At 51.1% G+C, this 13,628-nt stretch overlaps 1 protein-coding gene across 1 annotated transcript in view; it reads left to right on the top strand.

The window, feature by feature from the left end:
* LOC128695569 (uncharacterized) overlaps positions 1 to 13,628 on the top strand; it is an 854,631-nt gene that overhangs the window by 530,511 nt on the left and 310,492 nt on the right. The gene's annotated exons all lie outside the window — the stretch shown is intronic.

The following is a 13,628-nucleotide window of genomic DNA, read 5'->3' as shown; positions in this document are numbered from 1 at the left end:
TGGTCTGGTGCTAGCCTGGGTCAGGCTGGCCTGGTGCTAGCCTGGGTCAGGCTGGTCTGGTGCTAGCCTGGGCCAGGCTGGCTTGGTACTAGCCTGGGCCAGGCTGGTCTGGTGCTAGCCTGGGTCAGGCTGGTCTGGTGCTAGCCTGGGTCAGGCTGGTCTGGTGCTAGCCTGGGTCAGGCTGGTCTGGTGCTAGCCTGTGTCAGGCTGGTCTGGTGCTAGCCTGGGTCAGGATGGTCTGGTGCTAGCCTGTGTCAGGCTGGTCTGGTGCTAGCCTGGGTCAGGCTGGTCTGGTGCTAGCCTGGGCCAGGCTGGCTTGGTACTAGCCTGGGCCAGGCTGGTCTGGTGCTAGCCTGGGTCAGGCTGGTCTGGTGCTAGCCTGGGTCAGGCTGGTCTGGTGCTAGCCTGGGTCAGGCTGGTCTGGTGCTAGCCTGTGTCAGGCTGGTCTGGTGCTAGCCTGGGTCAGGATGGTCTGGTGCTAGCCTGGGTCAGGCTGGTCTGGTGCTAGCCTGGGTCAGGCTGGTCTGGTGCTAGCCTGGGTCAGGCTGATCTGGTGCTAGCCTGGGTCAGGCTGGTCTGGTGCTAGCCTGGGTCAGGCTCGTCTGGTGCTAGCCTGGGTCAGGCTGATCTGGTGCTAGCCTGTGTCAGGCTGGTCTGGTGCTAGCCTGGGTCAGGCTGGTCTGGTGCTAGCCTGGGTCAGGCTGATCTGGTGCTAGCCTGGGTCAGGCTGGTCTGGTGCTAGCCTGTGTCAGGCTGGTCTGGTGCTAGCCTGGGTTAGGCTGGTCTGGTGCTAGCCTGGGTCAGGCTGGGGTCATACTAGGTACAGGTTCTGAAGAACTTATAAAGCTACCAGGTGATGAAAAGTCTGTGGCAGATTGGGCGACTTTATGTGGGTAATGGTAAGCTTGGAGACCAAGCTTCAGGTGTGGAGAGTACATGTGAGGCTGAGTCAGTATACCCTTAGAACCAGGGGAGTTTGTAGGTGTCAGTACCCCTTCCCCCTGACTCACCTGCACCTCAACACACACCAGGTACCAGCACCCCCTGACTCACCTGCACCTCAGCACCCCCTGACTCACCTGCATCTCAGCACCCCCTGACTCACCTGCATCTCAGCACCCCCTGACTCACCTGCACCTCAACACCCCCTGACTCACCTGCATCTCAGCACCCCCTGACTCACCTGCACCCCAGCACCCCCTGACTCACCTGCACCTCAACACACACCAGGTACCAGCACCCCCTGACTCACCTGCACCTCAGCACCCCCTGACTCACCTGCATCTCAGCACCCCCTGACTCACCTGCACCCCAGCACCCCCTGACTCACCTGCACCTCAACACACACCAGGTACCAGCACCCCCTGACTCACCTGCACCTCAACACACACAAGGTACCAGCACCCCCTGACTCACCTGCACCTCAACACACACCAGGTACTAGCACCTACTGACTCACCTGCACTACATACCCACCACCCTCATCACCTCACATAGGTTCACATCTCATGTCTTCTCTTCACCTCCTCACTCTGTGCACCTAAGCTTACCTTGTCCTCCCTAAGTTTGGAAAAGCTTGATCGTCGAGGTTAATGTTGTCTCAAAGATTTCTAGTCTGGCACTATCTGTTAGGCAGGTCCTAGTTACACCCAGCCACTCCCTCCCACATACTGGTCCTAGTTACACCCAGCCACTCCCTCCCACATACTGATCCTAGTTACACCCAGCCACTCCCTCCCACATACTGATCCTAGTTACACCCAGCCACTCCCTCTCGCATACTGATCCTAGTTACACCCAGCCACTCCCTCCCACATACTGGTCCTAGTTACACCCAGCCACTCCCTCCCACATACTGATCCTAGTTACACCCAGCCACTCCCTCCCACATACTGGTCATAGTTACACCCAGCCACTCCCTCCCACATACTGATCCTAGTTACACCCAGCCACTCCCTCCCACATACTGATCCTAGTTACACCCAGCCACTCCCTCCCACATACTGGTCCTAGTTACACCCAGCCACTCCCTCCCACATACTGATCCTAGTTACACCCAGCCACTCCCTCCCACATACTGGTCATAGTTACACCCAGCCACTCCCTCCCACATACTGATCCTAGTTACACCCAGCCACTCCCTCTCACATACTGATCCTAGTTACACCCAGCCACTCCCTCTCACATACTGATCCTAGTTACACCCAGCCACTCCCTCTCACATACTGATCCTAGTTACACCCAGCCACTCCCTCTCACATACTGATCCTAGTTACACCCAGCCACTTCCTCTCACATACTGATCCTAGTTACACCCAGCCACTTCCTCTCACATACTGATCCTAGTTACACCCAGCCACTTCCTCTCACATACTGGTCCTAGTTACACCCAGCCACTTCCTCTCACATACTGGTCCTAGTTACACCCAGCCACTTCCTCTCACATACTGGTCCTAGTTACACCCAGCCACTTCCTCTCACATACTGGTCCTAGTTACACCCAGCCACTTCCTCTCACATACTGGTCCTAGTTACACCCAGCCACTTCCTCTCACATACTGGTCCTAGTTACACCCAGCCACTTCCTCTCACATACTGATCCTAGTTACACCCAGCCACTTCCTCTCACATACTGATCACCCAGCCACTAGTTACACCCAGCCACTTCCTCTCACATACTGATCCTAGTTACACCCAGCCACTTCCTCTCACATACTGATCCTAGTTACACCCAGCCACTTCCTCTCACATACTGATCCTAGTTACACCCAGCCACTTCCTCTCACATACTGATCCTAGTTACACCCAGCCACTTCCTCTCACATACTGGTCCTAGTTACACCCAGCCACTTCCTCTCACATACTGATCCTAGTTACACCCAGCCACTTCCTCTCACATACTGGTCCTAGTTACACCCAGCCACTTCCTCTCACATACTGATCCTAGTTACACCCAGCCACTTCCTCTCACATACTGATCCTAGTTACACCCAGCCACTTCCTCTCACATACTGGTCATAGTTACACCCAGCCACTTCCTCTCACATACTGATCACCCAGCCACTAGTTACACCCAGCCACTCCCTCTCACATACTGGTCATAGTTACACCCAGCCACTTCCTCTCACATACTGGTCATAGTTACACCCAGCCACTTCCTCTCACATACTGATCCTAGTTACACCCAGCCACTCCCTCTCACATACTGGTCATAGTTACACCCAGCCACTTCCTCTCACATACTGATCCTAGTTACACCCAGCCACTTCCTCTCACATACTGATCCTAGTTACACCCAGCCACTTCCTCTCACATACTGGTCATAGTTACACCCAGCCACTTCCTCTCACATACTGGTCATAGTTACACCCAGCCACTTCCTCTCACATACTGATCCTAGTTACACCCAGCCACTTCCTCTCACATACTGGTCATAGTTACACCCAGCCACTTCCTCTCACATACTGGTCATAGTTACACCCAGCCACTTCCTCTCACATACTGGTCATAGTTACACCCAGCCACTTCCTCTCACATACTGGTCATAGTTACACCCAGCCACTTCCTCTCACATACTGGTCATAGTTACACCCAGCCACTTCCTCTCACATACTGGTCATAGTTACACCCAGCCACTTCCTCTCACATACTGATCCTAGTTACACCCAGCCACTTCCTCTCACATACTGGTCATAGTTACACCCAGCCACTTCCTCTCACATACTGATCCTAGTTACACCCAGCCACTCCCTCTCACATACTGATCCTAGTTACACCCAGCCACTTCCTCTCACATACTGATCCTAGTTACACCCAGCCACTCCCTCTCACATACTGATCCTAGTTACACCCAGCCACTTCCTCTCACATACTGATCCTAGTTACACCCAGCCACTTCCTCTCACATACTGATCCTAGTTACACCCAGCCACTTCCTCTCACATACTGATCCTAGTTACACCCAGCCACTTCCTCTCACATACTGATCCTAGTTACACCCAGCCACTTCCTCTCACATACTGATCCTAGTTACACCCAGCCACTTCCTCTCACATACTGATCCTAGTTACACCCAGCCACTTCCTCTCACATACTGATCCTAGTTACACCCAGCCACTTCCTCTCACATACTGATCCTAGTTACACCCAGCCACTACCTCTCACATACTGATCCTAGTTACACCCAGCCACTACCTCTCACATACTGTTCCTAGTCCTAGTTACACCCAGCCACTCCCTCTCACATACTGATCCTAGTTACACCCAGCCACTCCCTCTCACATACTGGTCCTAGTTACACCCAGCCACTTCCTCTCACATACTGGTCATAGTTACACCCAGCCACTCCCTCTCACATACTGGTCCTAGTTACACCCAGCCACTCCCTCTCACATACTGATCCTAGTTACACCCAGCCACTCCCTCTCACATACTGATCCTAGTTACACCCAGCCACTCCCTCTCACATACTGGTCCTAGTTACACCCAGCCACTCCCTCTCACATACTGATCCTAGTTACACCCAGCCACTCCCTCTCACATACTGATCCTAGTTACACCCAGCCACTTCCTCTCACATACTGATCCTAGTTACACCCAGCCACTCCCTCTCACATACTGATCCTAGTTACACTCCCTCTCACATACTGATCCTAGTTACACCCAGCCACTCCCTCTCACATACTGATCCTAGTTACACCCAGCCACTTCCTCTCACATACTGGTCCTAGTTACACCCAGCCACTCCCTCCCACATACTGATCCTAGTTACACCCAGCCACTCCCTCTCACATACTGATCCTAGTTACACCCAGCCACTTCCTCTCACATACTGGTCCTAGTTACACCCAGCCACTCCCTCCCACATACTGATCCTAGTTACACCCAGCCACTCCCTCTCACATACTGATCCTAGTTACACCCAGCCACTTCCTCTCACATACTGATCCTAGTTACACCCAGCCACTCCCTCTCACATACTGATCCTAGTTACACCCAGCCACTCCCTCTCACATACTGATCCTAGTTACACCCAGCCACTCCCTCTCACATACTGATCCTAGTTACACCCAGCCACTCCCTCTCACATACTGGTCCTAGTTACACCCAGCCACTCCCTCCCACATACTGATCCTAGTTACACCCAGCCACTCCCTCCCACATACTGATCCTAGTTACACCCAGCCACTCCCTCTCACATACTGGTCCTAGTTACACCCAGCCACTCCCTCCCACATACTGATCCTAGTTACACCCAGCCACTCCCTCTCACATACTGATCCTAGTTACACCCAGCCACTTCCTCTCACATAATGATCCTAGTTACACCCAGCCACTTCCTCTCACATACTGGTCATAGTTACACCCAGCCACTTCCTCTCACATACTGGTCCTAGTTACACCCAGCCACTTCCTCTCACATACTGATCCTAGTTACACCCAGCCACTTCCTCTCACATACTGGTCCTAGTTACACCCAGCCACTTCCTCTCACATACTGGTCCTAGTTACACCCAGCCACTTCCTCTCACATACTGATCCTAGTTACACCCAGCCACTTCCTCTCACATACTGATCCTAGTTACACCCAGCCACTCCCTCTCACATACTGATCCTAGTTACACCCAGCCACTCCCTCTCTCACATACTACTGATCCTAGTTACACCCACCCACTACCTCACACATACTGATCCTAGTTACACCCAGCCACTCCCTCTCACATACTGATCCTAGTTACACCCAGCCACTCCCTCTCACATACTGATCCTAGTTACACCCAGCCACTTCCTCTCACATACTGATCCTAGTTACACCCAGCCACTTCCTCTCACATACTGATCCTAGTTACACCCAGCCACTTCCTCTCACATACTGATCCTAGTTACACCCAGCCACTTCCTCTCACATACTGATCCTAGTTACACCCAGCCACTTCCTCTCACATACTGATCCTAGTTACACCCAGCCACTTCCTCTCACATACTGATCCTAGTTACACCCAGCCACTCCCTCTCACATACTGATCCTAGTTACACCCAGCCACTCCCTCTCACATACTGGTCATAGTTACACCCAGCCACTTCCTCTCACATACTGATCCTAGTTACACCCAGCCACTTCCTCTCACATACTGATCCTAGTTACACCCAGCCACTTCCTCTCACATACTGATCCTAGTTACACCCAGCCACTCCCTCTCACATACTGATCCTAGTTACACCCAGCCACTCCCTCTCACATACTGATCCTAGTTACACCCAGCCACTTCCTCTCACATACTGATCCTAGTTACACCCAGCCACTTCCTCTCACATACTGATCCTAGTTACACCCAGCCACTTCCTCTCACATACTGGTCCTAGTTACACCCAGCCACTTCCTCTCACATACTGGTCCTAGTTACACCCAGCCACTTCCTCTCACATACTGGTCCTAGTTACACCCAGCCACTTCCTCTCACATACTGATCCTAGTTACACCCAGCCACTTCCTCTCACATACTGATCCTAGTTACACCCAGCCACTTCCTCTCACATACTGATCCTAGTTACACCCAGCCACTTCCTCTCACATACTGGTCATAGTTACACCCAGCCACTTCCTCTCACATACTGATCCTAGTTACACCCAGCCACTTCCTCTCACATACTGATCCTAGTTACACCCAGCCACTTCCTCTCACATACTGGTCATAGTTACACCCAGCCACTTCCTCTCACATACTGATCCTAGTTACACCCAGCCACTTCCTCTCACATACTGGTCATAGTTACACCCAGCCACTTCCTCTCACATACTGATCCTAGTTACACCCAGCCACTCCCTCTCACATACTGATCCTAGTTACACCCAGCCACTCCCTCTCACATACTGATCCTAGTTACACCCAGCCACTTCCTCTCACATACTGATCCTAGTTACACCCAGCCACTCCCTCTCACATACTGATCCTAGTTACACCCAGCCACTTCCTCTCACATACTGATCCTAGTTACACCCAGCCACTTCCTCTCACATACTGGTCATAGTTACACCCAGCCACTTCCTCTCACATACTGATCCTAGTTACACCCAGCCACTTCCTCTCACATACTGATCCTAGTTACACCCAGCCACTCCCTCTCACATACTGATCCTAGTTACACCCAGCCACTCCCTCTCACATACTGATCCTAGTTACACCCAGCCACTCCCTCTCACATACTGATCCTAGTTACACCCAGCCACTTCCTCTCACATACTGATCCTAGTTACACCCAGCCACTCCCTCTCACATACTGATCCTAGTTACACCCAGCCACTCCCTCTCACATACTGATCCTAGTTACACCCAGCCACTTCCTCTCACATACTGATCCTAGTTACACCCAGCCACTCCCTCTCACATACTGATCCTAGTTACACCCAGCCACTTCCTCTCACATACTGATCCTAGTTACACCCAGCCACTTCCTCTCACATACTGATCCTAGTTACACCCAGCCACTCCCTCTCACATACTGATCCTAGTTACACCCAGCCACTCCCTCTCACATACTCCTAGTTACATACATACTGATCCTAGTTACACCCAGCCACTTCCTCTCACATACTGATCCTAGTTACACCCAGCCACTCCCTCTCACATACTGATCCTAGTTACACCCAGCCACTTCCTCTCACATACTGATCCTAGTTACACCCAGCCACTCCCTCTCACATACTGATCCTAGTTACACCCAGCCACTCCCTCTCACATACTGATCCTAGTTACACCCAGCCACTTCCTCTCACATACTGATCCTAGTTACACCCAGCCACTTCTCACATACTGATCCTAGTTACACCCAGCCACTACATACTGATCCTAGTTACACCCAGCCACTTCCTCTCACATACTGATCCTAGTTACACCCAGCCACTTCCTCTCACATACTGATCCTAGTTACACCCAGCCACTTCCTCTCACATACTGATCCTAGTTACACCCAGCCACTCCCTCTCACATACTGATCCTAGTTACACCCAGCCACTCCCTCTCACATACTGATCCTAGTTACACCCAGCCACTCCCTCTCACATACTGATCCTAGTTACACCCAGCCACTTCCTCTCACATACTGATCCTAGTTACACCCAGCCACTTCCTCTCTCACATACTGATCCTAGTTACACCCAGCCACTTCCTCTCACATACTGATAGTTACCTAGTTACACCCAGCCACTTCCTCTCACATACTGATCCTAGTTACACCCAGCCACTCCCTCTCACATACTGATCCTAGTTACACCCAGCCACTTCCTCTCACATACTGATCCTAGTTACACCCAGCCACTGATCCTAGTTACACCCAGCCACTTCCTCTCACATACTGATCCTAGTTACACCCAGCCACTTCCTCTCACATACTGATCCTAGTTACACCCAGCCACTCCCTCTCACATACTGATCACCCAGCCACTAGTTACACCCAGCCACTTCCTCTCACATACTGATCCTAGTTACACCCAGCCACTTCCTCTCACATACTGATCCTAGTTACACCCAGCCACTTCCTCTCACATACTGATCCTAGTTACACCCAGCCACTTCCTCTCACATACTGATCCTAGTTACACCCAGCCACTTCCTCTCACATACTGATCCTAGTTACACCCAGCCACTTCCTCTCACATACTGGTCCTAGTTACACCCAGCCACTCCCTCTCACATACTGATCCTAGTTACACCCAGCCACTTCCTCTCTCACATACTGGTCCTAGTTACACCCAGCCACTTCCTCTCACATACTGATCCTAGTTACACCCAGCCACTTCCTCTCACATACTGATCCTAGTTACACCCAGCCACTTCTCACATACTGGTCAGTTACACCCAGCCACTTCCTCTCACATACTGATCCTAGTTACACCCAGCCACTTCCTCTCACATACTGGTCATAGTTACACCCAGCCACTAGTTACACCCAGCCACTTCCTCTCACATACTGATCCTAGTTACACCCAGCCACTTCCTCTCACATACTGATCCTAGTTACACCCAGCCACTTCCTCTCACATACTGATCCTAGTTACACCCAGCCACTTCCTCTCACATACTGATCCTAGTTACACCCAGCCACTTCCTCTCACATACTGATCCTAGTTACACCCAGCCACTTCCTCTCACATACTGATCCTAGTTACACCCAGCCACTTCCTCTCACATACTGGTCACTAGTCCACCCAGCCACTACACCCAGCCACTTCCTCTCACATACTGGTCATAGTTACACCCAGCCACTTCCTCTCACATACTGGTCATAGTTACACCCAGCCACTTCCTCTCACATACTGATCCTAGTTACACCCAGCCACTTCCTCTCACATACTGATCCTAGTTACACCCAGCCACTTCCTCTCACATACTGATCCTAGTTACACCCAGCCACTTCCTCTCACATACTGGTCCTAGTTACACCCAGCCACTTCCTCTCACATACTGATCCTAGTTACACCCAGCCACTTCCTCTCACATACTGGTCATAGTTACACCCAGCCACTTCCTCTCACATACTGGTCCTAGTTACACCCAGCCACTTCCTCTCACATACTGATCCTAGTTACACCCAGCCACTTCCTCTCACATACTGGTCCTAGTTACACCCAGCCACTTCCTCTCACATACTGATCCTAGTTACACCCAGCCACTTCCTCTCACATACTGATCCTAGTTACACCCAGCCACTCCCTCTCACATACTGATCCTAGTTACACCCAGCCACTTCCTCTCACATACTGGTCATAGTTACACCCAGCCACTTCCTCTCAGTTACACCCAGCCACTTCCTCTCACATACTGGTCCTAGTTACACCCAGCCACTTCCTCTCACATACTGGTCCTAGTTACACCCAGCCACTTCCTCTCACATACTGATCCTAGTTACACCCAGCCACTTCCTCTCACATACTGATCCTAGTTACACCCAGCCACTTCCTCTCACATACTGATCCTAGTTACACCCAGCCACTTCCTCTCACATACTGATCCTAGTTACACCCAGCCACTTCCTCTCACATACTGATCCTAGTTACACCCAGCCACTTCCTCTCACATACTGGTCCTAGTTACACCCAGCCACTTCCTCTCACATACTGATCCTAGTTACACCCAGCCACTTCCTCTCACATACTGATCCTAGTTACACCCAGCCACTTCCTCTCACATACTGATCCTAGTTACACCCAGCCACTTCCTCTCACATACTGGTCCTAGTTACACCCAGCCACTTCCTCTCACATACTGATCCTAGTTACACCCAGCCACTCCCTCTCACATACTGATCCTAGTTACACCCAGCCACTTCCTCTCACATACTGGTCCTAGTTACACCCAGCCACTTCCTCTCACATACTGATCCTAGTTACACCCAGCCACTTCCTCTCACATACTGATCCTAGTTACACCCAGCCACTTCCTCTCACATACTGATCCTAGTTACACCCAGCCACTTCCTCTCACATACTGGTCATAGTTACACCCAGCCACTTCCTCTCACATACTGATCCTAGTTACACCCAGCCACTCCCTCTCACATACTGGTCCTAGTTACACCCAGCCACTTCCTCTCACATACTGGTCATAGTTACACCCAGCCACTTCCTCTCACATACTGATCCTAGTTACACCCAGCCACTTCCTCTCACATACTGATCCTAGTTACACCCAGCCACTTCCTCTCACATACTGGTCATAGTTACACCCAGCCACTTCCTCTCACATACTGATCCTAGTTACACCCAGCCACTTCCTCTCACATACTGATCCTAGTTACACCCAGCCACTTCCTCTCACATACTGGTCATAGTTACACCCAGCCACTTCCTCTCACATACTGATCCTAGTTACACCCAGCCACTTCCTCTCACATACTGATCCTAGTTACACCCAGCCACTTCCTCTCACATACTGGTCCTAGTTACACCCAGCCACTTCCTCTCACATACTGATCCTAGTTACACCCAGCCACTTCCTCTCACATACTGGTCATAGTTACACCCAGCCACTTCCTCTCACATACTGATCCTAGTTACACCCAGCCACTTCCTCTCACATACTGATCCTAGTTACACCCAGCCACTTCCTCTCACATACTGTCCTAGTTACACCCAGCCACTTCCTCTCACATACTGATCCTAGTTACACCCAGCCACTTCCTCTCACATACTGATCCTAGTTACACCCAGCCACTTCCTCTCACATACTGGTCATAGTTACACCCAGCCACTTCCTCTCACATACTGGTCATAGTTACACCCAGCCACTTCCTCTCACATACTGGTCCTAGTTACACCCAGCCACTTCCTCTCACATACTGATCCTAGTTACACCCAGCCACTTCCTCTCACATACTGATCCTAGTTACACCCAGCCACTTCCTCTCACATACTGGTCATAGTTACACCCAGCCACTTCCTCTCACATACTGATCCTAGTTACACCCAGCCACTTCCTCTCACATACTGATCCTAGTTACACCCAGCCACTCCCTCTCACATACTGGTCCTAGTTACACCCAGCCACTTCCTCTCACATACTGGTCATAGTTACACCCAGCCACTTCCTCTCACATACTGATCCTAGTTACACCCAGCCACTTCCTCTCACATACTGATCCTAGTTACACCCAGCCACTTCCTCTCACATACTGGTCCTAGTTACACCCAGCCACTTCCTCTCACATACTGGTCCTAGTTACACCCAGCCACTTCCTCTCACATACTGATCCTAGTTACACCCAGCCACTTCCTCTCACATACTGATCCTAGTTACACCCAGCCACTTCCTCTCACATACTGGTCATAGTTACACCCAGCCACTTCCTCTCACATACTGGTCCTAGTTACACCCAGCCACTTCCTCTCACATACTGATCCTAGTTACACCCAGCCACTTCCTCTCACATACTGATCCTAGTTACACCCAGCCACTTCCTCTCACATACTGGTCCTAGTTACACCCAGCCACTTCCTCTCACATACTGATCCTAGTTACACCCAGCCACTCCCTCTCACATAATGATCCTAGTTACACCCAGCCACTTCCTCTCACATACTGATCCTAGTTACACCCAGCCACTTCCTCTCACATACTGATCCTAGTTACACCCAGCCACTTCCTCTCACATACTGATCCTAGTTACACCCAGCCACTCCCTCTCACATACTGATCCTAGTTACACCCAGCCACTTCCTCTCACATAATGATCCTAGTTACACCCAGCCACTCCCTCTCACATAATGATCCTAGTTACACCCAGCCACTCCCTCTCACATAATGATCCTAGTTACACCCAGCCACTCCCTCTCACATAATGATCCTTGTTACACCCAGCCACTCCCTCTCACATAATGATCCTAGTTACACCCAGCCACTCCCTCTCACATAATGATCCTTGTTACACCCAGCCACTTCCTCCCACATACTGATCCTTGTTACACCCAGCCACTTCCTCCCACATACTGATCCTAGTTACACCCAGCCACTCCCACATACTCTAGCTATCTTAATGTTTTACAAAACTGGTCATCTCCTCAATGACGCTACTCTGAAGTTTGTTCCAGTCATCCATAGTTGTGTTGCCTAACCAGTGTTGTACATGTATGGTATACAGTATCGACAAGATGAACAAATAGACACATACATAACATCTGAGTATCTTTATTGTATGTAGATGTTTCGCCATCCAGTGGCTTTATCTAAACAAATTTAAAGGCATAATGGGAAGACAGTCTTCACGTTACATCCTTGTATTAGTCTTGATAAAGCCACTGGATGGTGAAATATCTGTCATAAAGATACTTAGATGTTACAGACGTGTCTTAAATCTTCACCTAACCAGTGCTTTAGTAAATAACATATATCCACCTTGAATGTGTTGGTGTGAGTCTTGACTAGGTCAGACGCTGCCGGGTTTACTGCTTCATGCAGGAGTGTTGATGGTTTACCTCTGGCCTCTCGTACCCCGAATTCTGTTTTGTTTCGCATCCAGTTTTCCTTTACTGTTCTTGGGGTTTCCCCTTCCTGCTCTCCTTGTAGTGCCTGTCTTATCCCGTCTCTCACTCCTGGGGACTCACAGGGAAGGCACACAATCCCCCACCACCCTTGATCACACAACACCAACAACACCACCACTGACCTTTACACCTCTCTCTTCCTCTTCCTCCTCCTCCTCCTCTTCCTCCTCCTCCTCTTCCTCCTCCTCCTCTTCCTCCTCCTCCTCCTCCTCCTCCTCCTCCTTCCTTCTTCTTCCTCCTCTTCTTCCTCTTCCTCCTTCCTTCCTTCCTTCTTCCTCTTCCTCCTCCTCCTCCTCCTTCCTTCCTTCCTCCTTCCTTCCTTCCTTCCTCCTTCCTTCCTTCCTTCTTCCTTCCTTCCTTCCTCCTCCTTCCTTCCTTCTTCCTCCCTCCTCCTCCTCCTCCCTCCTCCTTCCTCCCTCCTTCTTCCTCCTCCTTCCTCCTCCCTCCTCCCTTCCTCCTCCTTCCTCCTCCTTCCTCCCTCCTCCTCCTTCCTTCCTCCCTCCTCCTCCTTCCTCCCTCCTCCTCCTCCTTCCTTCCTTCCTCCCTCTTCCTTCCTTCCTCCCTCCTCCTCCTTCCTCCCTCCTTCCCTCCT

Source organism: Cherax quadricarinatus, chromosome 42, assembly GCF_038502225.1.
Source record: "Cherax quadricarinatus isolate ZL_2023a chromosome 42, ASM3850222v1, whole genome shotgun sequence".
Classification (NCBI taxonomy): Eukaryota; Metazoa; Arthropoda; class Malacostraca; order Decapoda; family Parastacidae; genus Cherax; species Cherax quadricarinatus.
Note: the sequence above shows the minus strand (reverse complement) of the source record. Positions and strands in the feature narration are given on the sequence as shown.